Below are 27,274 nucleotides of genomic sequence, written 5' to 3' on the forward strand. Positions count from 1 at the left end.
GGTGGGTCCGAAAGATCCAGCAGGCCCTCTGACAAAAATTGTTCCAGGATTGTAGCCACCTGGATGTCTGTTGTGAAGTCGATGACCTCAGGTTCAGACACGAGTTCCTCCACCATCTGCTCCATTTCCTCCTGCTGCGCAAGGGAATCTTCGCAGATTTCCACGACTTGTCGCTTTGAGGACTCAGCCGCTGGGCTGTCCCTCACCTTTCTCTTCCTCTGGATGGCACCTGAGGAGACAAGAGGGGGAAAATCCTCCAGGGAGAGGACTCCAGCAGCTGGAGAGGAAGATGTTAGTGCTGCTGGAGCTGGGGAGAAGGGAGGCTGGGTTGGGAGAGGTGCAGGTGACAGGACCACTGAGATGGGTGGGTAGGAGAAGGTGAGAGCCTCAGTGGGGGTGACAGGGGTTGGGGACGGGGGGGTGGGGAGGGCCGGGCGAGGGAGGGTGGGGAGGGTAGGGCGAGGGAGGGCCGGGAGAGGGGGGGAGGGACTGTCGTCTTCTTACCATCCTTCTTTTTCCCGGTCTTCTGTGCCGCTGGAGCTCTGGCTGGGGCGGGGTTCCCTCTGGCTGGAGCTTTCGCTGCTACAGTTGCCCAGGATCGATCCCTCTTCGGGCAGTCCTTGTAAGAGTGGGCTGCTTGTCCGCAGAGGTTGCACATTGTCCGTTTCGGGCAGTCTTTGGTCTCGTGTCCTGTTACCCGGCAGTTCTTGCAGGCGTCCTCCTTGCAGTCCTTCATCGAATGACCCTTCTTGCTGCATCTCCTGCAGATCTGCGGCATGTCCGGGTAGTAGATGAGGCCGTAGGAGTTGCCCAGCGAGAATGACTGGGGCAGGTGCTGGAGGCCGTCTTCCGCGCTTGAATCCTTGTTGAGTCGGACGATTACCGACCACTTGCCAGTCCAGAAGCCGAGTCCGTTCAGGATGTGGGTGGGTTCCCTCACCACTGTGCAGAACCGCTTCAGGAGCGTGGTGATGTCTTTGCCGGGGGTGTGTGGGTTCCGCATTGAGACCGTCACCCGCCTTTCCTCTCTTTGGACAGGGCAGTTGCCCACAAAGCAAGAGAAAGGGGATTCAGGCCTCGCCGCTTTCACCATCTCCCAGTACCTTCTGCAGATGTTGATCGAAGCGAAGGTCACGAAGAACATCCCGGTCATGAAGGCCTGGATGCTGATGGTCTCCGGCTTAGCGAAGCCCTGGTCCAGGAGCATCTTCTGGCAGAACACTTCTTCCGTCATGTCCGGCACTCTCCCGTCCACCTCCTTCAGCTTCAGGGCCACCGTCTGCTTCATCCAGGGCTCCAGGGTTGGAGCAGCCTGGTTCGGCTTCCTGGTGGCCTGTCCGCTTGAGGAGGCTTCAGGAGGAGATGTCCTGGCCTGGGCCGGCTCACCTGGTCCATCAGCCTTCTCCTTCTGGGTGGCAGGGTTGCTGGTTGAGGCCATGGCTTCTTCCAGCTGTTCCTGTCGCTTGGGGAGGATCTTCGATAGCTCTTTCCCGAAGGGGGCGGAGCTATGCAAATCTTCTCCTTGCTGGCCGAGGTTCTTCCACGAAATTTCTTCCGCAGCGGTTCCTCGTCGAGCTTCTTCTTCTGCGGCCGAGCTTCTTCGAAGATCCCCTTCAGCAGCGGCTCTTCTCCGAAGTTCTCCTTCTTCTTCCCGGCAGCGATCTCCCGGAGCTTCTTCCTCGATGGCGGCTTCTCCCTTCTGGATCGTCGTCTTCGCTGGTTCTTCTCCGCAGTTCGTCGCCGGCTTCGTCTGGAACGCTCTTGGATCGCTAAGCTAGTGTTTATAGCCCCCAGTGGTTCTCCGAGCTATCTATCCTTACAAGGACTGATAAGAACAGATACTACACTTGATCTTAGCCAAAAGGCCGAGAAGCGATAACCCGAGCGGCCCTTGCCTTGCCCGAGCCTGTCCCATACTGCTGTTCACCCCTTGCAGCGATTCAGCCTACTCCTAGGCAATTCCATGGGGCCCTGCAGGCTCACACACATTTACAGCTACTAAGCGGGAGGTGAATAAAGGCCGGAGAGGAAGCCAGACAGGATTTGCTTCTTTTGCTTGCACCACAATGCAGTGCTGAAAGAGGAGGAATCTACATAAAAACGCCTTCCTGGCAACGCCCAAATGCCCTCCTGCCATGCAGATAAACACTGGCAGCGGCAGCAAGTGCATGCCCACAGCCACCCCTTGTTCCTTCACACCTTGTATCAGCTTTAATCCAGTCCTGTGCTGCCTGCTGAGCAGCACTGAACAACACTGCCTGGGCCCAGGCTTTTATCTCTGAGGCAGGCCCCATTATGATGTCAGAAAGCTGGCTCTGGAATCCTGAGGGCTCCACTATGACACGTGCAAAGTTCCGTCTGAACTTTATATAAGACTGTGAGGCTCAGTCAGTCACTCAGTGTTGCCTGAGAGGGCAACACTGCAACAGCCGGCCGCCAGGCTGTCTTTTTTTTGCACATTTATTTGCCTCCAGGAGGCCACAAGAGGGAGACAAGGGACTGCAAAATGGAAAATAGGCAACCACCAACTTTACAGACAACTTCTATTTGCTCCTACAACCTCCATCTTTGCACAGTTTGTTATTCTTCCAGGTAACATAGTAACAAATCCAAATTGCTGCTCTCTTTGTAGGCAAGCAAGGGTTTGTTGCAACTGCAATTCTTACTTCTTCTTGAAATGTAGGGACGACAGTACATTCCATCACATCCACCTAGTGTACACAGGTAGGTCCATTGTGGCGGGTAGGCGGCTGGCTGCTTTAATGGCTGTTTGCTGTTCCCCTACTCCACTCCACTCCACTATTTGACTGTGGTGCTGCATCAATCAGTGGCTGGCTCAGGTGCAGCTCTTTAACTTACCTAGGAGGGAGGGAGGGAGGGCGGAGAGAAGACAAGGAAGGTGAATGAGCTGTTCCAATGTGAAATGCCGGAAACACAGAAACACAGAAGACACACACACACACACACACAACAAGAGGTGGCAATGTATTCATTAATTGCATTTAATAAATGAGCTCATTATCACACATGACTGTACAAATGCATTGTCCAACAGGTGTTGAAATAATGGGATTAAAAGGGGAGATCCCTTCAGAAAGACAGAAACAATGGCAAAGAGAAAAAACACTTTTGGGAATCTGATTTTAGTCAACACATAAGGGAAGGGTGCACCGGTCCTGGAAATACTGCAATACCAGGTCAATGCGTGGAGTGGACAGAGCAAGCTCTATTTCCATCTCCCTGTTCTAAAAATCCATTTAATATATGGTCCCCAGATAGGGGACGTATCAGATATTTAAACTGATAAGAACAGATACTACACTTGATCTTAGCCAAAAGGCCGAGAAGCGATAACCCGAGCGGCCCTTGCCTTGCCCGAGCCTGTCCCATACTGCTGTTCACCCCTTGCAGCGATTCAGCCTACTCCTAGGCAATTCCATGGGGCCCTGCAGGCTCACACACATTTACAGCTACTAAGCGGGAGGTGAATAAAGGCCGGAGAGGAAGCCAGACAGGATTTGCTTCTTTTGCTTGCACCACAATGCAGTGCTGAAAGAGGAGGAATCTACATAAAAACGCCTTCCTGGCAACGCCCAAATGCCCTCCTGCCATGCAGATAAACACTGGCAGCGGCAGCAAGTGCATGCCCACAGCCACCCCTTGTTCCTTCACACCTTGTATCAGCTTTAATCCAGTCCTGTGCTGCCTGCTGAGCAGCACTGAACAACACTGCCTGGGCCCAGGCTTTTATCTCTGAGGCAGGCCCCATTATGATGTCAGAAAGCTGGCTCTGGAATCCTGAGGGCTCCACTATGACACGTGCAAAGTTCCGTCTGAACTTTATATAAGACTGTGAGGCTCAGTCAGTCACTCAGTGTTGCCTGAGAGGGCAACACTGCAACAGCCGGCCGCCAGGCTGTCTTTTTTTTGCACATTTATTTGCCTCCAGGAGGCCACAAGAGGGAGACAAGGGACTGCAAAATGGAAAATAGGCATCCACCAACTTTACAGACAACTTCTCTTTGCTCCTACAACCTCCATCCTTGCACAGTTTGTTATTCTTCCAGGTAACATAGTAACAAATCCAAATTGCTGCTCTCTTTGTAGGCAAGCAAGGGTTTGTTGCAACTGCAATTCTTACTTCTTCTTGAAATGTAGGGACGACAGTACATTCCATCACATCCACCTAGTGTACACAGGTAGGTCCATTGTGGCGGGTAGGCGGCTGGCTGCTTTAATGGCTGTTTGCTGTTCCCCTACTCCACTCCACTCCACTATTTGACTGTGGTGCTGCATCAATCAGTGGCTGGCTCAGGTGCAGCTCTTTAACTTACCTAGGAGGGAGGGAGGGAGGGCGGAGAGAAGACAAGGAAGGTGAATGAGCTGTTCCAATGTGAAATGCCGGAAACACAGAAACACAGAAGACACACACACACACACACACAACAAGAGGTGGCAATGTATTCATTAATTGCATTTAATAAATGAGCTCATTATCACACATGACTGTACAAATGCATTGTCCAACAGGTGTTGAAATAATGGGATTAAAAGGGGAGATCCCTTCAGAAAGACAGAAACAATGGCAAAGAGAAAAAACACTTTTGGAATCTGATTTTAGTCAACACATAAGGGAAGGGTGCACCGGTCCTGGAAATACTGCAATACCAGGTCAATGCGTGGAGTGGACAGAGCAAGCTCTATTTCCATCTCCCTGTTCTAAAAATCCATTTAATATATGGTCCCCAGATAGGGGACGTATCAGATATTAAACTGATAAGAACAGATTTTTTGATTGAAAATTGCTTTATTGACAATCAATCGTCATCATACAAACATTACTGCGACGCAGCGCAAGCCATGAAGCAGCAAATAATAAATAATAACAGTCGTCAAACATAACATGACAGTATAATACACAGTACAGGCTAGCCTATGCTATACATTACACCACATGCTACACTAACATTCTTGCATTCACTAACGCCAAACAACAAAGCATTACAGACAAGTGATGGGATAGGGGAGTGGGTAGGAGGGGATAGGGAAGGGGGAAATCACAGGCCCGAAGCTTTATTGAAAGACAACACACAAGAAGGGAGAGTGGGGGGAAGGGGAGTATCAGTCCTCTTCCTCATCGACGTCCGGGCTGTCCCAGGTGGAATAGTCTCTGAGCAGGCTGTGGATCAGCCTGCGGCAGTCCTGGACGGACACACTCTCTCTCCGCAAAATCAGACGATTCCTGGCGAACCATATAGCGTCCTTAAAACAGTTCATAAGGCGCCAGGCTTCCTGGATTGCTCCATCCGTGGTATTCCCAGGAAATAGTCCATAAAGTACCGAGCGGTACGACAGTCTGTTCCTGGGAACTGAGTCCTTGAGTTCGTGTTCCAAGGCTTTCAACAGACCCTGTGCAAAGGGGCACTGCCAGAAAATGTGCAAAGATGTTTCCTCCGTGAAGGGGCACCTGGGGCAGTACCGGGTCTTGCACAGGTTGCGGGCATGCATGAATGACCTAAGAGGCAGTCCTCCCTGGATGGCCATCCATGAAATGTCCTTGTGCCCGTTGGTCAACCTGCCAGATGACACGTTAGTCCAAACAGTCTCCAACGTGTCGGCATGAAGCCCTGGAACAAACTCCAGTGAGTCCTTTGCTCTGATGTGCTTGTGGATCGTCTTAGGTTTCCACAAGTCGGGCTTAAGACCCTCCAGTTGATGCTCCCTCACAAACCGGACGACATCTCCGTAGAACCAGGGAGCGTGCCAGTTGTAAGGGAAGGAGCTGTCCCACTTGTCCCAGCCAAAACCTCGCCAGAGGGGAAGGAGGAAGTAGCGGGACATGGCCTTGCCCGCAGAGCCGTTTGCTGTCCTCAGAGTCCTACGAACACAGTCACATACAAAAGCGATCCGCAGCAGAGTGGGAATGTCGGGTATACCCTTCCCACCTTTGCGGGGCTCCTTGTACATAACAGTCCGCTTTACTCTGTCCATTTTCGAGCCCCAGATGAAGCGAAACACAGTCCTGGTAATGGCCCTCGAGACGGTGGCAAGAGGGGGCCATGCCTGTGCAGTGTATTGTAGCACAGGCAAGACTTCGTTACGCAGGACCATTGCTTTGCCCTCAATAGTGAGTTGTCTGAGGCTCCACAGTCCGATCCTTTGGTTGACTTTGGCCAAGCGTTCTTCCCACGACTTTAGGGCTGCACCTTCCTTACCGAACCAGACTCCCAGAATTTTGGTGAAGTCCGGCTTGATAGTAAACGGGAAGGAGGCAGGAGAAGGCAGGTACCACTTTCCGAAGAGCATGGCTTCCGACTTCCCGCAGTTGACTTTTGCCCCTGAAGCGCGTCCGAACTCCTCACAGGTCTGGACGAGTGCAGTCACCGAACTCTGGTCAGCGCAGAAGACGGTCACGTCGTCCATGTACAGCGAGCATTTGACCTCGAAGTGTCCTGGACCTGGTGCGGTGATCCCTCTGATCTCTCCATTCTGCCGGATAGCCTCTGCGAAGAGCTCTATAACACAAACAAAAAGGAGAGGTGAAAGAGGACAGCCTTGTCTAACCCCCGACGATACAGGAAAGGGGTCAGTCTTCCAGCCGTTCACCAGCACCGAGCTGTAAATGTCGCAATACATCAGGTTAACATACAAACAGAACAACCTGCCAAGCCGCAGCCTACGCAGAGCCTTACCCATGAATTCGTGAGAGACCCGGTCAAAAGCCTTCTCCTGATCCAGACTGACCAGGGCCGCGTGTGTACGGCGGCTTTGCATGTAATGCACCGTGTCCCTCACCAGGGCAAGACTGTCGGCCACCCTACGGCCAGGAATGCCGCAGGTTTGGTCCGATCCGATGATCTGTCCGATGACAACCTTCAGTCTGTTGGTCAATACTTTGGCGAGGATCTTGTAGTCCACGTTCAGGAGAGAGATGGGACGCCAGTTTTTCAGGTCACATCTCTCCCCCTTCCGCTTATACAAGATCGTGATCATGCCTTCTCTCAAGGACGGTGGCATTCTACCCTCCACCACCATCTCCTCATAGAGCTCCAGCAGGTCCGGACAGATCAAGTCCCCCAGCGCTACATAGAGCTCTGCTGGGAGACCATCACTGCCCGGGGTCCTGCCGGGTCTGAAGGATTTAGCGGCAGAGAGCAGTTCCTCCACCGTCAGGGGTACATCCATAGCCTCCGTACCTGCAGGATCAAGATGATTAGTGATACCTGACAGGAATTTATCGGCGGCTTCGGGGTCAGTGGTTTTCCGGGAGTAGAGGCTTCGGTAGTAGTCTGTGACGACTCCCATCACCTCCTTCTTCCCAGAATGCATGTTTCCGGTCTCATCTCGGAGTTCCTTCAGGGGCGTGTGGCCGGCATGGAGTTTCCTGAAAAAGAACGAGTTACATTTCTCACCCTTCTCCAGGTTCTCCACCTTGGAACGAAAGACAATTCGCTTGGATTCCTCCTCAAAGTGCCTTTTCAGGCCCTTTTTGGCTTCCTCCAGCTCCTTCCTGACGTCCCAGCCGCATTGAAGGAGGTCTTGCAGGGATCGCAGCTGACGCTGCATCTCTCTGAAGTCTCTCTTCCTCTCACACGCCTGTTGACGACTTTTTGCCTGAAAGAAACAACGAAATTCAACTTTAACATATTCCCACCAGTCACAGGTTTTGTCAAAGAAAACTTTATCATTCCTCCAAACAATATAGGCGTCTCTAAGTTCCGCCAGTACCTCCTCTCTTTCCAGCAGGGCACAATTCAGCTTCCAGGAGCCAGGGCCGGGAGGAAAACCGTGGCCGATGGCACCCTGGAAGAGAATGGCCCTGTGGTCAGAGAAGAAGCAGGGGATCATGGAGTGCCCATGCTGCTTGACTGCCCGGGAGGTGAACACAAAGTCAATCCGAGAACGAAGTGAGCCATCGGGTCGGCTCCATGAATAGTTCACAGAGCCGATCCCCATGGAGCCCACAACGTCCTGCAAGGATGCTTCGGTTACCATCTCGATAAGCAGTTTGGAACTGACATCCAGCTTGATTGAAGTGCCGGAACTTCGTCCATCCTCTTCGATGGGGCAGTTGAAGTCCCCGGCCATCACCACTGCCCTAGTGGTGGCGAGCTGGGTCCGCAGGGTCTGGAATAGTTCCAGGCGCTCAGCCTTCATAGGGGGAGCGTACACGTTGATGAGCCTAATCGGCTCTCCCGCCCAGGAACCGTCTACGACCAACAAGCGGCCGCAGACGAGCTCCTGGACAGAGTCAACAGTAAATACGCTTCCCCTAATCAGGATGGCAACCCCTGCAGACTTACAGTCGCCCCCACCAGACCAGTAGGACGGGCCATGGGTCCACTGCCTGGCCAGATGATGGTATGACCTGGAAGAGGGGAGAGTACATTCCTGCAGCATAAATACATCACTCGACTGCTTGGAAAGAAAAGTTAGCACCATCTGACATCTAGTCCTATCTCTAACACTCCTCACATTGAGGCTAAAGATGTTAAGTTTAGCAGCCATGGGGGAGAATAAAGAAGGTTAGTGCAAACGATACACCTTAGTTACCAGTCCGGTCGGGCGGATCCTCCTCGCCTGGCGGGTCCGAAAGATCCAGCAGGCCCTCTGACATAAATTGTTCCAGGATTGTAGCCACCTGGATGTCTGTTGTGAAGTCGATGACCTCAGGTTCAGACACGAGTTCCTCCACCATCTGCTCCATTTCCTCCTGCTGCGCAAGGGAATCTTCGCAGATTTCCACGACTTGTCGTTTTGAGGACTCAGCAGCTGGGCTGTCCCTCACCTTTCTCTTCCTCTGGATGGCACCTGAGGAGACAAGAGGGGGAAAATCCTCCAGGGAGAGGACTCCAGCAGCTGGAGGGGAAGATGTTAGTGCTGCTGGAGCTGGGGAGAAGGGAGGCTGGGTTGGGAGAGGTGCAGGTGACAGGACCACTGAGATGGGTGGGTAGGAGAAGGTGAGAGCCTCAGTGGGGGTGACAGGGGTTGGGGACGGGGGGGTGGGGAGGGCCGGGCGAGGGAGGGTGGGAAGGGTAGGGCGAGGGAGGGCCGGGAGACGGGGGGGAGGGACTGTCGTCTTCTTACCATCCTTCTTATTCCCGGTCTTCTGCGCCGCTGGAGCTCTGGCTGGGGCGGGGTTCCCTCTGGCCGGAGCTTTCGCCGCTACAGTTGCCCAGGATCGATCCCTCTTCGGGCAGTCCTTGTAGGAGTGGGCTGCTTGTCCGCAGAGGTTGCACATTGTCCGTTTCGGGCAGTCTTTGGTCTCGTGTCCTGTTACCCGGCAGTTCTTGCAGGCGTCCTCTTTGCAGTCCTTCACCGAATGACCCTTCTTGCTGCATCTCCTGCAGATCTGCGGCATGTCCGGGTAGTAGATGAGGCCGTAGGAGTTGCCCAGCGAGAATGACTGGGGCAGATGTTGGAGGCCGTCTTCCGCGCTGGAATCCTTGTTCAGTCGGACGATTACCGACCACTTGCCAGTCCAGAAGCCGAGTCCGTTCAGGATGTGGGTGGGTTCCCTCACCACTGTGCAGAACCGCTTCAGGAGCGTGGTGATGTCTTTGCCGGGGGTGTGTGGGTTCCGCATTGAGACCGTCACCCGCCTTTCCTCTCTTTGGACAGGGCAGTTGCCCACAAAGCGAGAGAAAGGGGATTCAGGCCTCGCCGCTTTCACCATCTCCCAGTACCTTCTGCAGATGTTGATCGAAGCGAAGGTCACGAAGAACATCCCGGTCATGAAGGCCTGGATACTGATGGTCTCCGGCTTAGCGAAGCCCTGATCCAGGAGCATCTTCTGGCAGAACACTTCTTCCGTCATGTCCGGCACTCTCCCGTCCACCTCTTTGAGCTTCAGGGCCACCGTCTGCTTCATCCAGGGCTCCAGGGTTGGAGCAGCCTGGTTCGGCTTCCTGGTGGCCTGTTGGCTTGAGGAGGCTTCAGGAGGAGATGTCCTGGCCTGGGCCGGCTCACCTGGTCCATCAGCCTTCTCCTTCTGGGTGGCAGGGTTGCTGGTTGAGGCCATGGCTTCTTCCAGCTGTTCCTGTCGCTTGGGGAGGATCTTCGATAGCTCTTTCCCGAAGGGGGCGGAGCTATGCAAATCTTCTCCTTGCTGGCCGAGGTTCTTCCACGAAATTTCTTCCGCAGCGGTTCCTCGTCGAGCTTCTTCTTCTGCGGCCGAGCTTCTTCGAAGATCCCCTTCAGCAGCGGCTCTTCTCCGAAGTTCTCCTTCTTCTTCCCGGCAGCGATCTCCAGGAGCTTCTTCCTCGATGGCGGCTTCTCCCTTCTGGATCGTCGTCCTCGCTGGTTCTTCTCCGCAGTTCGTCGCCGGCTTCGTCTGGAACGCTCTTGGATCGCTAAGCTAGTGTTTATAGCCCCCAGTGGTTCTCCGAGCTATCTATCCTTACAAGGACTGATAAGAACAGATACTACACTTGATCTTAGCCAAAAGGCCGAGAAGCGATAACCCGAGCGGCCCTTGCCTTGCCCGAGCCTGTCCCATACTGCTGTTCACCCCTTGCAGCGATTCAGCCTACTCCTAGGCAATTCCATGGGGCCCTGCAGGCTCACACACATTTACAGCTACTAAGCGGGAGGTGAATAAAGGCCGGAGAGGAAGCCAGACAGGATTTGCTTCTTTTGCTTGCACCACAATGCAGTGCTGAAAGAGGAGGAATCTACATAAAAACGCCTTCCTGGCAACGCCCAAATGCCCTCCTGCCATGCAGATAAACACTGGCAGCGGCAGCAAGTGCATGCCCACAGCCACCCCTTGTTCCTTCACACCTTGTATCAGCTTTAATCCAGTCCTGTGCTGCCTGCTGAGCAGCACTGAACAACACTGCCTGGGCCCAGGCTTTTATCTCTGAGGCAGGCCCCATTATGATGTCAGAAAGCTGGCTCTGGAATCCTGAGGGCTCCACTATGACACGTGCAAAGTTCCGTCTGAACTTTATATAAGACTGTGAGGCTCAGTCAGTCACTCAGTGTTGCCTGAGAGGGCAACACTGCAACAGCCGGCCGCCAGGCTGTCTTTTTTTTGCACATTTATTTGCCTCCAGGAGGCCACAAGAGGGAGACAAGGGACTGCAAAATGGAAAATAGGCATCCACCAACTTTACAGACAACTTCTCTTTGCTCCTACAACCTCCATCCTTGCACAGTTTGTTATTCTTCCAGGTAACATAGTAACAAATCCAAATTGCTGCTCTCTTTGTAGGCAAGCAAGGGTTTGTTGCAACTGCAATTCTTACTTCTTCTTGAAATGTAGGGACGACAGTACATTCCATCACATCCACCTAGTGTACACAGGTAGGTCCATTGTGGCGGGTAGGCGGCTGGCTGCTTTAATGGCTGTTTGCTGTTCCCCTACTCCACTCCACTCCACTATTTGACTGTGGTGCTGCATCAATCAGTGGCTGGCTCAGGTGCAGCTCTTTAACTTACCTAGGAGGGAGGGAGGGAGGGCGGAGAGAAGACAAGGAAGGTGAATGAGCTGTTCCAATGTGAAATGCCGGAAACACAGAAACACAGAAGACACACACACACACACACACAACAAGAGGTGGCAATGTATTCATTAATTGCATTTAATAAATGAGCTCATTATCACACATGACTGTACAAATGCATTGTCCAACAGGTGTTGAAATAATGGGATTAAAAGGGGAGATCCCTTCAGAAAGACAGAAACAATGGCAAAGAGAAAAAACACTTTTGGAATCTGATTTTAGTCAACACATAAGGGAAGGGTGCACCGGTCCTGGAAATACTGCAATACCAGGTCAATGCGTGGAGTGGACAGAGCAAGCTCTATTTCCATCTCCCTGTTCTAAAAATCCATTTAATATATGGTCCCCAGATAGGGGACGTATCAGATATTAAACTGATAAGAACAGATAAGGTTTCAACAAAGTTTTTTATTGGCAAAAATAATATATTTTACAGACTTTTTTTTAAAATTGAAACCACAAGATAAAATCAACAGCATAATACATGAATATTCATACATTTAAATGAATACAAAAGTAATAATAATAAGACCATTAATACAGATGTTATAATAAAAGTACAGAACAATAGCAGGATAAAATTTATACAGGGCATAAAAGACATAAAAGAATAAAACCATTTTTATTTACAATGTTATGGTATTCCACATTTGCAAACACCACATGGATGTTGCTTCTTTTACCCCTAGCTGCTTTTTGTCCCTAAGATAATAAATATACATTTCACTTAGGGCATATTTCACACAATTTTTAACGTCAATAAAATCATGTTTAAAAAGCAGAATGTTCCTAACCTTCCAGATGGCATTCTTAAAACAGTTTAAAATGATCCAACAGACCATTTGCTGTTTAAAACTTGGGCAGTTAAAAAGACCATAAAACACGTATTCAAATTTAAGATCTTTAAGACCGCAGGCCCATTTCAGCAATGGGCCTACCTTCCTCCAAACCTCCTGTGCATATGGGCAGTTCCAAAACAGGTGCATTACCGTCTCGTCGTCACCACACCTGTCTCTCGGGCACTTGGCTCTCGCCACCAGTCCTCGCCTATGCTGGAATTCACGAGTAGGGAGGCACTGGTGAACGATTGCCCAGGCAAGGTCCTTGTGCACATTTGCCATAAATTTCCCGAAAACGTTCCGCCACACCACCTTGGACCTTGCCTGTGAGAAATTTGAAACTGCCAGAGTATCCTCCTGCCGCCTACAGGAGAGTGACACTTTTTTCTGGTCCCCCAATATGTCAGGCTCCAATTCTTGGAGACCTAGGAGCCTGACAGTTTTTTCGAGCACCGCATATTGTTTTGGGGGACACAGAAGCACAGGAGAATTCAAAGGGACACGAAACCATCGTTTAAAAATCATGCCCGTAGCGTACTTTAAAAAGTAGCTAAAAATACCATCAGAATTATACATTTTAAAACAGAAGCAAAAGTATTTAATGTAAAAGAAGTTAAAAAGGTTAGGAACATCTCTCCCGCCATTGTCCTTACATCTGTACATAAAATCACGTTTTAGTTTTTCCATTTTGGAACCCCATAAAAACATAAAACAGATCCTGGTCACTTTTTTAATATATAAAATTGTTGGAGGGAAAACCATAGCTACATAAAGCATTATGGGTAATAAAACAGATTTAATTATTAAAACTTTTCCCTCCATGGTGAGATTTCTCAAATTCCACATTAAAACCTTTTTTTCCATTTTGGCAATTACTGAATCCCAATTGGGTCTCCCATCGTTTTCTTGATTAAAAACAATTCCTAAAATTTTTATCTGATCCTGCTGCATGTTAACTCCTGGTGTCACAGAGGAATCCCATACACCAGTATAAAAACAGTCACACTTATCAACGTTTAATTTAAAACCAGAGGCTTCACAAAAAAAGCCGGTGTTCCTCAATGCCCGTCTCATAGAAGCGGCGTCTGGGCATAGGACGGTGGCGTCATCCATATAGCCTAGGATTTTTACCTGGTTCCCCCTTCCTCCAGGTATGGGCACGCCTCTGATGACTTTATCATCTCTTATTAGGGTGAACAGAGGTTCTATGGCACAAATAAAAAGGAGCGGAGACAACGGGCACCCCTGTTTCACCCCTGATAAAAGAGGAACACCTTTAGTTAAAAATCCGTTGATAGAAATTTGGCTAAAACAGGATCGATATAAAAGCTTAATACGTGTTAAAATAATTTCAGGAACAGCCATCTTTTTAAGAACCATAAAAAGATATTCATGGGAGACCCGGTCAAAAGCCTTCTCGAAATCTAAGGATAAAATAGCAAGGCTTTGACCCCTTTCTTTAAAATACCAAATGATGTCACGTAAAATATTCAGGGACTCAGTAATTGACCTCCCAGGTACCCCACATACCTGGTTTGGATGGATTAATTTCTGAATAAAAGGTTTAAAACGGATTGTTATTAGTTTAGCTAAAATTTTACAATCAACGTTTAAAAGAGTAATAGGGCGCCAGTTTTTTAACTGGTCCCTCTCACCTTTTTTAAAAATTAAGGACACAATCCCCCTCCTCCAGGAAGGGGGCAGCTCTTCAGTAATAAAAACTTCCTTATACAATAAAAACATGTCATTCTTTAAAATTTCCCAAAAAGCATGATAAAATTCGATGGGCAGACCATCTTCCCCAGGAGCTTTCCCATTAGAAAAACTTTTAAAAGCAAATAAAAGTTCCTCCAAGGTAATATTACGGGATAAAACTTCCTGGTCTAAAATATCTAGCTTGGCATCAAGGGAATTAAGAACATGTTCTAAAAAGGAAGGATCAATATTTTTCTTGTTAAAAAGAGATTGGTAGAAATTAAAAGCAGAATTTAAAATGCCGACCATAGTGGTTTCTCCTTCAAGGTTTAAAATGACATCTCGTTTATCCATTACCTTTTTGAAGAAGAACCGGGAACACTTCTCGCCATCCTCGAGGTGCTTTACATGTGAATTAAAAATTATTTGTTTCCCTTTCTCTTCTATGGCATGTTTTATTTCAGCTTTAAGATTTAAGATATCATCATCAACATCCATACCAATCTCCTTCAATTTAAAAAGTACATGTAAACGTTTATTAAGAACATAAAACCATTGTTTTCTCTCTTTTGCTTTCTTCTTACCTGCTCGAATAAAAAAAGCTCTGATTTTGGGTTTAATGCCCTCCCACCAGTGTAGCATAGGCTGACTGGGCGCTCTATGGGACTGCCAACACTGGTAGGTCCGCACAAACTCCTCTTTAATGATGGGGTCCTCCAGGAGTGTGGTGTTTAGTCTCCAGGGACCCCTACAAGCTTTTTGCTCTCCCTCTAGCTCCAGGTGCACTGAAAGGAGCTTGTGATCAGATAAAATATTTGTTAAAAGCAAACATTTTTTGGGAATAAAACTATTAGAAGTGAAAATAAAATCAATTCTGGAGCTCACTCTTCCATTGGACCAGGTGGGGCCTGGGTCCGCAGGCAAGAGTTCCCTCCAGCAGTCTTTCAATTTAAAATCACCAATAAAATTCTTGAGCAGGTAAGAAGTACGGTCAATTTTTCGATTAAAATCCCCACCCTGCCGGTGTTCTCCATCTCGCACACAGTTAAAATCACCACCCACCAGCAGGGGGGTAGACCCAACACAAAACAATGGTAAAATCTCTAATAGTTCTGCCCTCTCCTGTTTGGTAGGAGGGGCATAAACGTTTAAAACACGAATTAAAATTCCATTAAAAAGCAAATGTATTAAAATAGCTCTGCCGGGCATGATTTCAGTCACTGTTTGGATGGAGATAAAACGACCTCGGCAGAGCAATCCAACCCCCGCAGAGCGACAGTCATTTCCACCAGACCAGACTGAGGGGCCTAGTTTCCAGTCCATCTTTAAATCTTGATATTCCAAGTCATTAGGGATTCCACATTCTTGAAGCAGGCAAAGGTCAAAGTCCACAGTCTCTAAAAATGAAAATAAAGCAGTCCTGCGGACAGGGCTCTTTAGGGACCTCACATTTAGTGAGGCGACTTTGATAGGAACCAACATAGTCTTAGTTGAGGTCAGGGTCCGAACCAGAAGAGTCGTATTCGGAGATCAGCTGCGAGTCTGGACCCCCTTTTTGAGGGGTCAATAAATCTTGGATGTTGGTAGGGTCAGAGCCAGATACGTGGGCGGCTCCAACCCCCACACTGCTCTCATCCGAACTCCGATAGGCAGCTTTCCTCCGAACTCCGGACTCCTCTTCCTCTCGCTGTCTCTTTGCAGAATGGCTCCTATCCATCTCCTCGAAGTCGCTCTCACCCATCTCTGGCCCCTGGCTGAAGATATCGCTGATGTCCTTCCTGGGCAGCTGCACAGGGGCCTGTGAGGTCCCATCACTCTTGGCAACCTTTGCCTGCTTACGGGGAGCCTTCATCGCAAGCCCCTCCACAACCGCAGTGGAGGAACTTTGCTCTGACCCCCCCGTTGACCGGAAATGGTCAAAACGAGGCTCCAATCCAGCATATTTTAGGGTTTTCTTAATGGAGCCCTCGTCTGACACAGAGTGTCTCCGCTCCATGCCCACACTCTTGGGACAGGCGTCAGGTCCTACTGCAGAACCTACGGAGCCACGACGCCTGTCGCTAACCACTGCCTCAACAGGGTCCACTGCAGGCGGAGCAGAGGACCTGTTTGCAGAGGTGCCGGTCAACTTATGTCCAGCAGAGTCAGAATTCCTCCTGCTCTGCCTGGACCCGGTGGAATCCCTATGGCCGTCCCTCGAGGCTGACATCGGTGGGCCCCCCGATGGAGCTGTGAAGGACTTTGGCCTGGACCCCTCAGTCGTCAATGCTCGTTTTGGGGCATTACCAGCGGCGTCTGCACATGTTGCAAACTGCCGCTCTGGCCCTGGTCTGGGTAGCCCAGATTTCGCTCTGCGGGGGCAATCTTTAAAAGCATGCCCAGTCATGCCGCACAGATTGCACAACACCTCGGAACTGCATTTTGCCGCTACGTGTCCAACCTGGCCACACCTGTTACACTGCACCACATGGGGCCGGTCACAATGTTCTCTGGTGTGGCCATATCTCAAGCAGTTCCGGCAGGCTATTGGCATCTGGGGGTAAAATAGGAATCCTCGATTCTTCCCAATGGCAAAGTTCTGGGGTGGGTGATGTAAGCCTCCAATGCCATTGGGATCCTGGCGGAACTTCACCCAATATTTCCTTTTGCCATTCCAGAAGCTCTGGGTGTTCAAGATTTTATGTGAGAAGCGGACCTCCCTGCAGTAACGACTGAGGAAGGTTTCAATGTCACACTCTGAGACAAATGGACTGAACATGCACATCACGAGCGGGACTTCTTCCTCCCCGTAGAGGAATAAAAAGTTCAGTCCATTTAGCCGCTCCTCACTCTGGTCCGCATCAGACAATCTTTTGTGCATGTTGTCGCAACATGCCGCGGCCGAAAAGGATACGGTGTACCGACCGCGGCTTTCCTGGTCGTTGAGACACAGGATGTCCGCCCGCTTGAGCCCCAGGAAGTCCAGCAGAATCACCTCCACAATGAAGCGAAGGTTCTTCCGCTGGCGATGGCCTTCTTCCACCTCGATGCGGACGGACTGGCGCAACCGGGTGTCCCCGGATGCAAATCCAAATGTATATGGCATTTTCAGTGCCTGGGGGCTAAGCCTGTCCCTTATAGCAGCAAGGGCTCAGATTCCACAATTAAGTGGAACCCTCCCCCAAGGCCAAGGATTAGGGTACCCCAGACACCTACGAAGCCCGATAAACGCCCTCGGAACGCTCTTAGAAAAACGCCTCAAGGCCGGTTGACCTCTTGGGTAAGGCGCGATCGCAACTCGTTGTCCGGGGGCTAAGCCCACTCCCCAAATAGCAGCAAGGGGGTGAAGTCTCTCTGTGAAAAGAGACGATCCCCCAAGGCCAAGGAGCAGGGTACCCCGGACACCTCCCAACAAAACCAGATACAGAAATACTACACCTGATCTTGCCAAAAGGCCGAGAAGCGATAACCCGAGCGGCCCTTGCCTTGCCCGAGCCTGTCCCATACTGCTGTTCACCCCTTGCAGCGATTCAGCCTACTCCTAGGCAATTCCATGGGGCCCTGCAGGCTCACACACATTTACAGCTACTAAGCGGGAGGTGAATAAAGGCCGGAGAGGAAGCCAGACAGGATTTGCTTCTTTTGCTTGCACCACAATGCAGTGCTGAAAGAGGAGGAATCTACATAAAAACGCCTTCCTGGCAACGCCCAAATGCCCTCCTGCCATGCAGATAAACACTGGCAGCGGCAGCAAGTGCATGCCCACAGCCACCCCTTGTTCCTTCACACCTTGTATCAGCTTTAATCCAGTCCTGTGCTGCCTGCTGAGCAGCACTGAACAACACTGCCTGGGCCCAGGCTTTTATCTCTGAGGCAGGCCCCATTATGATGTCAGAAAGCTGGCTCTGGAATCCTGAGGGCTCCACTATGACACGTGCAAAGTTCCGTCTGAACTTTATATAAGACTGTGAGGCTCAGTCAGTCACTCAGTGTTGCCTGAGAGGGCAACACTGCAACAGCCGGCCGCCAGGCTGTCTTTTTTTTGCACATTTATTTGCCTCCAGGAGGCCACAAGAGGGAGACAAGGGACTGCAAAATGGAAAATAGGCATCCACCAACTTTACAGACAACTTCTCTTTGCTCCTACAACCTCCATCCTTGCACAGTTTGTTATTCTTCCAGGTAACATAGTAACAAATCCAAATTGCTGCTCTCTTTGTAGGCAAGCAAGGGTTTGTTGCAACTGCAATTCTTACTTCTTCTTGAAATGTAGGGACGACAGTACATTCCATCACATCCACCTAGTGTACACAGGTAGGTCCATTGTGGCGGGTAGGCGGCTGGCTGCTTTAATGGCTGTTTGCTGTTCCCCTACTCCACTCCACTCCACTATTTGACTGTGGTGCTGCATCAATCAGTGGCTGGCTCAGGTGCAGCTCTTTAACTTACCTAGGAGGGAGGGAGGGAGGGCGGAGAGAAGACAAGGAAGGTGAATGAGCTGTTCCAATGTGAAATGCCGGAAACACAGAAACACAGAAGACACACACACACACACACACAACAAGAGGTGGCAATGTATTCATTAATTGCATTTAATAAATGAGCTCATTATCACACATGACTGTACAAATGCATTGTCCAACAGGTGTTGAAATAATGGGATTAAAAGGGGAGATCCCTTCAGAAAGACAGAAACAATGGCAAAGAGAAAAAACACTTTTGGAATCTGATTTTAGTCAACACATAAGGGAAGGGTGCACCGGTCCTGGAAATACTGCAATACCAGGTCAATGCGTGGAGTGGACAGAGCAAGCTCTATTTCCATCTCCCTGTTCTAAAAATCCATTTAATATATGGTCCCCAGATAGGGGACGTATCAGATATTAAACTGATAAGAACAGATACTACACTTGATCTTAGCCAAAAGGCCGAGAAGCGATAACCCGAGCGGCCCTTGCCTTGCCCGAGCCTGTCCCATACTGCTGTTCACCCCTTGCAGCGATTCAGCCTACTCCTAGGCAATTCCATGGGGCCCTGCAGGCTCACACACATTTACAGCTACTAAGCGGGAGGTGAATAAAGGCCGGAGAGGAAGCCAGACAGGATTTGCTTCTTTTGCTTGCACCACAATGCAGTGCTGAAAGAGGAGGAATCTACATAAAAACGCCTTCCTGGCAACGCCCAAATGCCCTCCTGCCATGCAGATAAACACTGGCAGCGGCAGCAAGTGCATGCCCACAGCCACCCCTTGTTCCTTCACACCTTGTATCAGCTTTAATCCAGTCCTGTGCTGCCTGCTGAGCAGCACTGAACAACACTGCCTGGGCCCAGGCTTTTATCTCTGAGGCAGGCCCCATTATGATGTCAGAAAGCTGGCTCTGGAATCCTGAGGGCTCCACTATGACACGTGCAAAGTTCCGTCTGAACTTTATATAAGACTGTGAGGCTCAGTCAGTCACTCAGTGTTGCCTGAGAGGGCAACACTGCAACAGCCGGCCGCCAGGCTGTCTTTTTTTTGCACATTTATTTGCCTCCAGGAGGCCACAAGAGGGAGACAAGGGACTGCAAAATGGAAAATAGGCATCCACCAACTTTACAGACAACTTCTCTTTGCTCCTACAACCTCCATCCTTGCACAGTTTGTTATTCTTCCAGGTAACATAGTAACAAATCCAAATTGCTGCTCTCTTTGTAGGCAAGCAAGGGTTTGTTGCAACTGCAATTCTTACTTCTTCTTGAAATGTAGGGACGACAGTACATTCCATCACATCCACCTAGTGTACACAGGTAGGTCCATTGTGGCGGGTAGGCGGCTGGCTGCTTTAATGGCTGTTTGCTGTTCCCCTACTCCACTCCACTCCACTATTTGACTGTGGTGCTGCATCAATCAGTGGCTGGCTCAGGTGCAGCTCTTTAACTTACCTAGGAGGGAGGGAGGGAGGGCGGAGAGAAGACAAGGAAGGTGAATGAGCTGTTCCAATGTGAAATGCCGGAAACACAGAAACACAGAAGACACACACACACACACACACAACAAGAGGTGGCAATGTATTCATTAATTGCATTTAATAAATGAGCTCATTATCACACATGACTGTACAAATGCATTGTCCAACAGGTGTTGAAATAATGGGATTAAAAGGGGAGATCCCTTCAGAAAGACAGAAACAATGGCAAAGAGAAAAAACACTTTTGGAATCTGATTTTAGTCAACACATAAGGGAAGGGTGCACCGGTCCTGGAAATACTGCAATACCAGGTCAATGCGTGGAGTGGACAGAGCAAGCTCTATTTCCATCTCCCTGTTCTAAAAATCCATTTAATATATGGTCCCCAGATAGGGGACGTATCAGATATTAAACTGATAAGAACAGATTTTTTTTTTTTTTTTTTTTTATTTTTAAAATCATTCAGATCACGTCTTAAAAATCATAAAATTCAAAATAAAAAAGACTTAGATCATCACAATGAAAACTGAAAACGTACAATTAATTTTTGTTTTCCTCTTTCCTTTTTTTTCCTTAAGAAATCAAAAAAACATTCCTTTTTTAACAGCAATAGTTCCTAACATATCCACTAGATGTTCCTGCAAATCATTACCATCCCACTCACAGTTTACAATGCACGTTAACCATGTTGGCACACCATACCTTTCAAGAAACCCTGGTAAATTTTCTCTTACACAGAGCCGCACCCTCCTCCGCATTTTTTCAAAATTAATTTTACTACGTAACTGCTCTACTTCTTCCAATAACCTGTCTCTTTCTGCTCTTTCCTCTTCTGAAATGACACTTTTTTTCTTTCTCTCTGCTTTTTTCCTTTTTTTCTCATCACTTTGCCCACTTCCTTCCAATTTATGAAGCTTGCCTTCTTCCAAACTAACTTCCGCTTCCTTTCTTTTGACTATCTTCTTATTTTCCTCTTGTACCTCACGTTTGCTTTTCTTTGGGCACGATTTGAATATGTGCCCCTCCTCTCCACACATATTACATACTTTCCCTTTCTGACATTCATTATACTTATGTCCCTCTTGCAGACATTTTGTACACATTACTTTCTCACAGGCTTCTCTCTCATGACCATACTCTTTACAATTCAAACAAAACATATCCATTCCAAGAAAAAATAAATTTCCACACGCACTTCCAATCTTGAACCGCGCTGGAGGAAACAATAGGTTTCTAGATTCACCAATTCTCACAAATTTACAAAGAAATTTCCACTTCCCAGTCCAAAATCCAAAAGGGTTAAACACTTTCCCCTTTCCCACCACCTCCTCACAAAACTTATTGAGAAATAACTTAATGTCCTCTTCATCCACGTAAGGCGAAAACATTTTTACAACCACCAACTTTTTGTTTGGCACAAAATGTGGTGTTACCTTCACACCCACAAGTCTTGGGTCCCTTTTACCTTCCTTCAAGCGTTCTAAAAAGACAGCATAAATTTCTTCTGTGGCGAAGGTAACGTCAAAGCACCCTCTCCTCGGATAGTCCATCACCGCCAAAATGCATGATCTCTCCAGCTGAAAGAAATCCAACAAAAGAACCTTTGTGATGAACTCCAGATCCTTCCTTTGTCGCTCAGATTCCTCCACGAAAAACCGGACAGCATTCCTGGTACGCATATATTCGGGAATTTCCTCCATCCTGCTCCAAACGAATTCCAGCAATCTCCAAAGAATACCTTCAGTACCGAAGTACCAGGCAGGTGATCGCTCCCCGTTGCCCTGGACTAATCCTCCTCCCCAATAGCAGCAGAGGGGTGAAGTCTCTCCTAAGAGAAACGATCCCCCCAGGCCAAGGAAAAGGGTACCAGGGCACCTCCTGACCAAGAAACAAGGCAATACCCTAAAGTACTACACTTGATCTTAGCCAAAAGGCCGAGAAGCGATAACCCGAGCGGCCCTTGCCTTGCCCGAGCCTGTCCCATACTGCTGTTCACCCCTTGCAGCGATTCAGCCTACTCCTAGGCAATTCCATGGGGCCCTGCAGGCTCACACACATTTACAGCTACTAAGCGGGAGGTGAATAAAGGCCGGAGAGGAAGCCAGACAGGATTTGCTTCTTTTGCTTGCACCACAATGCAGTGCTGAAAGAGGAGGAATCTACATAAAAACGCCTTCCTGGCAACGCCCAAATGCCCTCCTGCCATGCAGATAAACACTGGCAGCGGCAGCAAGTGCATGCCCACAGCCACCCCTTGTTCCTTCACACCTTGTATCAGCTTTAATCCAGTCCTGTGCTGCCTGCTGAGCAGCACTGAACAACACTGCCTGGGCCCAGGCTTTTATCTCTGAGGCAGGCCCCATTATGATGTCAGAAAGCTGGCTCTGGAATCCTGAGGGCTCCACTATGACACGTGCAAAGTTCCGTCTGAACTTTATATAAGACTGTGAGGCTCAGTCAGTCACTCAGTGTTGCCTGAGAGGGCAACACTGCAACAGCCGGCCGCCAGGCTGTCTTTTTTTTGCACATTTATTTGCCTCCAGGAGGCCACAAGAGGGAGACAAGGGACTGCAAAATGGAAAATAGGCATCCACCAACTTTACAGACAACTTCTCTTTGCTCCTACAACCTCCATCCTTGCACAGTTTGTTATTCTTCCAGGTAACATAGTAACAAATCCAAATTGCTGCTCTCTTTGTAGGCAAGCAAGGGTTTGTTGCAACTGCAATTCTTACTTCTTCTTGAAATGTAGGGACGACAGTACATTCCATCACATCCACCTAGTGTACACAGGTAGGTCCATTGTGGCGGGTAGGCGGCTGGCTGCTTTAATGGCTGTTTGCTGTTCCCCTACTCCACTCCACTCCACTATTTGACTGTGGTGCTGCATCAATCAGTGGCTGGCTCAGGTGCAGCTCTTTAACTTACCTAGGAGGGAGGGAGGGAGGGCGGAGAGAAGACAAGGAAGGTGAATGAGCTGTTCCAATGTGAAATGCCGGAAACACAGAAACACAGAAGACACACACACACACACACACAACAAGAGGTGGCAATGTATTCATTAATTGCATTTAATAAATGAGCTCATTATCACACATGACTGTACAAATGCATTGTCCAACAGGTGTTGAAATAATGGGATTAAAAGGGGAGATCCCTTCAGAAAGACAGAAACAATGGCAAAGAGAAAAAACACTTTTGGAATCTGATTTTAGTCAACACATAAGGGAAGGGTGCACCGGTCCTGGAAATACTGCAATACCAGGTCAATGCGTGGAGTGGACAGAGCAAGCTCTATTTCCATCTCCCTGTTCTAAAAATCCATTTAATATATGGTCCCCAGATAGGGGACGTATCAGATATTAAACTGATAAGAACAGATACTACACTTGATCTTAGCCAAAAGGCCGAGAAGCGATAACCCGAGCGGCCCTTGCCTTGCCCGAGCCTGTCCCATACTGCTGTTCACCCCTTGCAGCGATTCAGCCTACTCCTAGGCAATTCCATGGGGCCCTGCAGGCTCACACACATTTACAGCTACTAAGCGGGAGGTGAATAAAGGCCGGAGAGGAAGCCAGACAGGATTTGCTTCTTTTGCTTGCACCACAATGCAGTGCTGAAAGAGGAGGAATCTACATAAAAACGCCTTCCTGGCAACGCCCAAATGCCCTCCTGCCATGCAGATAAACACTGGCAGCGGCAGCAAGTGCATGCCCACAGCCACCCCTTGTTCCTTCACACCTTGTATCAGCTTTAATCCAGTCCTGTGCTGCCTGCTGAGCAGCACTGAACAACACTGCCTGGGCCCAGGCTTTTATCTCTGAGGCAGGCCCCATTATGATGTCAGAAAGCTGGCTCTGGAATCCTGAGGGCTCCACTATGACACGTGCAAAGTTCCGTCTGAACTTTATATAAGACTGTGAGGCTCAGTCAGTCACTCAGTGTTGCCTGAGAGGGCAACACTGCAACAGCCGGCCGCCAGGCTGTCTTTTTTTTGCACATTTATTTGCCTCCAGGAGGCCACAAGAGGGAGACAAGGGACTGCAAAATGGAAAATAGGCATCCACCAACTTTACAGACAACTTCTCTTTGCTCCTACAACCTCCATCCTTGCACAGTTTGTTATTCTTCCAGGTAACATAGTAACAAATCCAAATTGCTGCTCTCTTTGTAGGCAAGCAAGGGTTTGTTGCAACTGCAATTCTTACTTCTTCTTGAAATGTAGGGACGACAGTACATTCCATCACATCCACCTAGTGTACACAGGTAGGTCCATTGTGGCGGGTAGGCGGCTGGCTGCTTTAATGGCTGTTTGCTGTTCCCCTACTCCACTCCACTCCACTATTTGACTGTGGTGCTGCATCAATCAGTGGCTGGCTCAGGTGCAGCTCTTTAACTTACCTAGGAGGGAGGGAGGGAGGGCGGAGAGAAGACAAGGAAGGTGAATGAGCTGTTCCAATGTGAAATGCCGGAAACACAGAAACACAGAAGACACACACACACACAACAAGAGGTGGCAATGTATTCATTAATTGCATTTAATAAATGAGCTCATTATCACACATGACTGTACAAATGCATTGTCCAACAGGTGTTGAAATAATGGGATTAAAAGGGGAGATCCCTTCAGAAAGACAGAAACAATGGCAAAGAGAAAAAACACTTTTGGAATCTGATTTTAGTCAACACATAAGGGAAGGGTGCACCGGTCCTGGAAATACTGCAATACCAGGTCAATGCGTGGAGTGGACAGAGCAAGCTCTATTTCCATCTCCCTGTTCTAAAAATCCATTTAATATATGGTCCCCAGATAGGGGACGTATCAGATATTAAACTGATAAGAACAGATTTTTTTTTTTATTGAAAGCCCGAGCCGTGCTTTCTATCACCCAAGTGCATAAAAAGTGCAGAGGTGCCACACAAAAAGTGCACAAGGATGCGGTCTATCGCAGCCCTTCTCTTAAAAGAGAGAGGCCCCGCATAACCATTCCCTGACCCTCCAAACCATAGGCCTAGAGGATCAAGGATCGATGGTCCCCCCTCGCCGAAGCTTAGGGAGACCCAAACACACTCCTAGGCTTCTACCTGGGCTGCCACCCCAGTGTCCACCTAGGAGCCTGCATCCTAGTTGCACCTCCCCTCCGAAGAAGGGAGGCCGGGTTGCAGGGGAAAAAGGAACCAGAAGGCCACACATTTTCCCCCTAGACCTCAGGAGGGTCCCAAAAGGGCACCGCATCCCAAAATCCTTGTGACAAACGTGACAAACACACAGTGAAAAACAAAATTAAATAAGTGGATGTGCGCTGTGATACAGCCTGGACATCCGCCAGGTATATAAAAATTCCTCATCTCCCAGCCAGAAGGCCGGGAGAATAAAGGTGTGTGCTTAAAAGTGTGAAAGAAGAGTGCGTGCAAGTGTGCCTTCACTCAGTGGGATCCCACCCCCAGTGAGTTAGGGCACCCCAGGGTCACCAGCCCTGGGGCACATAGCAACTCGGGCTTCCAAACTACCCGGCCTAATGACCTCGATCCGGCGGTCGCCTGGTCACCTACAAATGGTACCTTTAAACCAAATGCGTACACCAGAGCGATGACCGTTGTGGTTCCCTGCCCTCACCTCGGCGTTCTGTCATCCCCCTACGATGGCCCACGTACCACCGGCAGGGATGATTACTAACCTCAGCTTGAGCAGGTACTACACTTGATCTTAGCCAAAAGGCCGAGAAGCGATAACCCGAGCGGCCCTTGCCTTGCCCGAGCCTGTCCCATACTGCTGTTCACCCCTTGCAGCGATTCAGCCTACTCCTAGGCAATTCCATGGGGCCCTGCAGGCTCACACACATTTACAGCTACTAAGCGGGAGGTGAATAAAGGCCGGAGAGGAAGCCAGACAGGATTTGCTTCTTTTGCTTGCACCACAATGCAGTGCTGAAAGAGGAGGAATCTACATAAAAACGCCTTCCTGGCAACGCCCAAATGCCCTCCTGCCATGCAGATAAACACTGGCAGCGGCAGCAAGTGCATGCCCACAGCCACCCCTTGTTCCTTCACACCTTGTATCAGCTTTAATCCAGTCCTGTGCTGCCTGCTGAGCAGCACTGAACAACACTGCCTGGGCCCAGGCTTTTATCTCTGAGGCAGGCCCCATTATGATGTCAGAAAGCTGGCTCTGGAATCCTGAGGGCTCCACTATGACACGTGCAAAGTTCCGTCTGAACTTTATATAAGACTGTGAGGCTCAGTCAGTCACTCAGTGTTGCCTGAGAGGGCAACACTGCAACAGCCGGCCGCCAGGCTGTCTTTTTTTTGCACATTTATTTGCCTCCAGGAGGCCACAAGAGGGAGACAAGGGACTGCAAAATGGAAAATAGGCATCCACCAACTTTACAGACAACTTCTCTTTGCTCCTACAACCTCCATCCTTGCACAGTTTGTTATTCTTCCAGGTAACATAGTAACAAATCCAAATTGCTGCTCTCTTTGTAGGCAAGCAAGGGTTTGTTGCAACTGCAATTCTTACTTCTTCTTGAAATGTAGGGACGACAGTACATTCCATCACATCCACCTAGTGTACACAGGTAGGTCCATTGTGGCGGGTAGGCGGCTGGCTGCTTTAATGGCTGTTTGCTGTTCCCCTACTCCACTCCACTCCACTATTTGACTGTGGTGCTGCATCAATCAGTGGCTGGCTCAGGTGCAGCTCTTTAACTTACCTAGGAGGGAGGGAGGGCGGAGAGAAGACAAGGAAGGTGAATGAGCTGTTCCAATGTGAAATGCCGGAAACACAGAAACACAGAAGACACACACACACACACAACAAGAGGTGGCAATGTATTCATTAATTGCATTTAATAAATGAGCTCATTATCACACATGACTGTACAAATGCATTGTCCAACAGGTGTTGAAATAATGGGATTAAAAGGGGAGATCCCTTCAGAAAGACAGAAACAATGGCAAAGAGAAAAAACACTTTTGGAATCTGATTTTAGTCAACACATAAGGGAAGGGTGCACCGGTCCTGGAAATACTGCAATACCAGGTCAATGCGTGGAGTGGACAGAGCAAGCTCTATTTCCATCTCCCTGTTCTAAAAATCCATTTAATATATGGTCCCCAGATAGGGGACGTATCAGATATTAAACTGATAAGAACAGATACTACACTTGATCTTAGCCAAAAGGCCGAGAAGCGATAACCCGAGCGGCCCTTGCCTTGCCCGAGCCTGTCCCATACTGCTGTTCACCCCTTGCAGCGATTCAGCCTACTCCTAGGCAATTCCATGGGGCCCTGCAGGCTCACACAC

The 27,274-nt window shown here is 49.2% G+C and overlaps 8 non-coding genes and 4 pseudogenes across 8 annotated transcripts; all 12 read right to left on the reverse strand.

Annotated features, from left to right (window-relative positions):
- Positions 1 to 1,775: 1,775 nt before the first annotated feature.
- LOC142732036 (U2 spliceosomal RNA) lies at positions 1,776 to 1,877 on the reverse strand (annotated as a pseudogene).
- Positions 1,878 to 3,160: 1,283 nt separating this feature from the next.
- LOC142732013 (U2 spliceosomal RNA) lies at positions 3,161 to 3,352 on the reverse strand. Its single transcript, XR_012879357.1, has one exon. It is a non-coding gene; the product is annotated as a U2 spliceosomal RNA (small nuclear RNA).
- Positions 3,353 to 4,634: 1,282 nt separating this feature from the next.
- Positions 4,635 to 4,822, reverse strand: LOC142732020 (U2 spliceosomal RNA). Its single transcript, XR_012879361.1, has one exon. It is a non-coding gene; the product is annotated as a U2 spliceosomal RNA (small nuclear RNA).
- A 5,536-nt stretch (positions 4,823 to 10,358) lies between these two features.
- On the reverse strand, positions 10,359 to 10,460 carry LOC142732037 (U2 spliceosomal RNA; annotated as a pseudogene).
- A 1,282-nt stretch (positions 10,461 to 11,742) lies between these two features.
- LOC142732021 (U2 spliceosomal RNA) lies at positions 11,743 to 11,934 on the reverse strand. The gene has a single exon (XR_012879362.1). It is a non-coding gene; the product is annotated as a U2 spliceosomal RNA (small nuclear RNA).
- Positions 11,935 to 18,769: 6,835 nt separating this feature from the next.
- LOC142731998 (U2 spliceosomal RNA) lies at positions 18,770 to 18,960 on the reverse strand. The gene has a single exon (XR_012879344.1). It is a non-coding gene; the product is annotated as a U2 spliceosomal RNA (small nuclear RNA).
- A 1,282-nt stretch (positions 18,961 to 20,242) lies between these two features.
- LOC142732026 (U2 spliceosomal RNA) lies at positions 20,243 to 20,431 on the reverse strand. Its single transcript, XR_012879366.1, has one exon. It is a non-coding gene; the product is annotated as a U2 spliceosomal RNA (small nuclear RNA).
- Positions 20,432 to 21,803: 1,372 nt separating this feature from the next.
- On the reverse strand, positions 21,804 to 21,914 carry LOC142732043 (U2 spliceosomal RNA; annotated as a pseudogene).
- Positions 21,915 to 23,196: 1,282 nt separating this feature from the next.
- LOC142731999 (U2 spliceosomal RNA) lies at positions 23,197 to 23,387 on the reverse strand. Its single transcript, XR_012879345.1, has one exon. It is a non-coding gene; the product is annotated as a U2 spliceosomal RNA (small nuclear RNA).
- Positions 23,388 to 24,663: 1,276 nt separating this feature from the next.
- LOC142732031 (U2 spliceosomal RNA) lies at positions 24,664 to 24,850 on the reverse strand. The gene has a single exon (XR_012879369.1). It is a non-coding gene; the product is annotated as a U2 spliceosomal RNA (small nuclear RNA).
- A 779-nt stretch (positions 24,851 to 25,629) lies between these two features.
- On the reverse strand, positions 25,630 to 25,699 carry LOC142732047 (U2 spliceosomal RNA; annotated as a pseudogene).
- Positions 25,700 to 26,973: 1,274 nt separating this feature from the next.
- Positions 26,974 to 27,164, reverse strand: LOC142732000 (U2 spliceosomal RNA). Its single transcript, XR_012879346.1, has one exon. It is a non-coding gene; the product is annotated as a U2 spliceosomal RNA (small nuclear RNA).
- Between the last annotated feature and the right edge of the window lie 110 nt (positions 27,165 to 27,274).

This window comes from Rhinoderma darwinii, unplaced genomic scaffold (assembly GCF_050947455.1).
Source record: "Rhinoderma darwinii isolate aRhiDar2 unplaced genomic scaffold, aRhiDar2.hap1 Scaffold_887, whole genome shotgun sequence".
Lineage (NCBI taxonomy): Eukaryota > Metazoa > Chordata > Amphibia > Anura > Rhinodermatidae > Rhinoderma > Rhinoderma darwinii.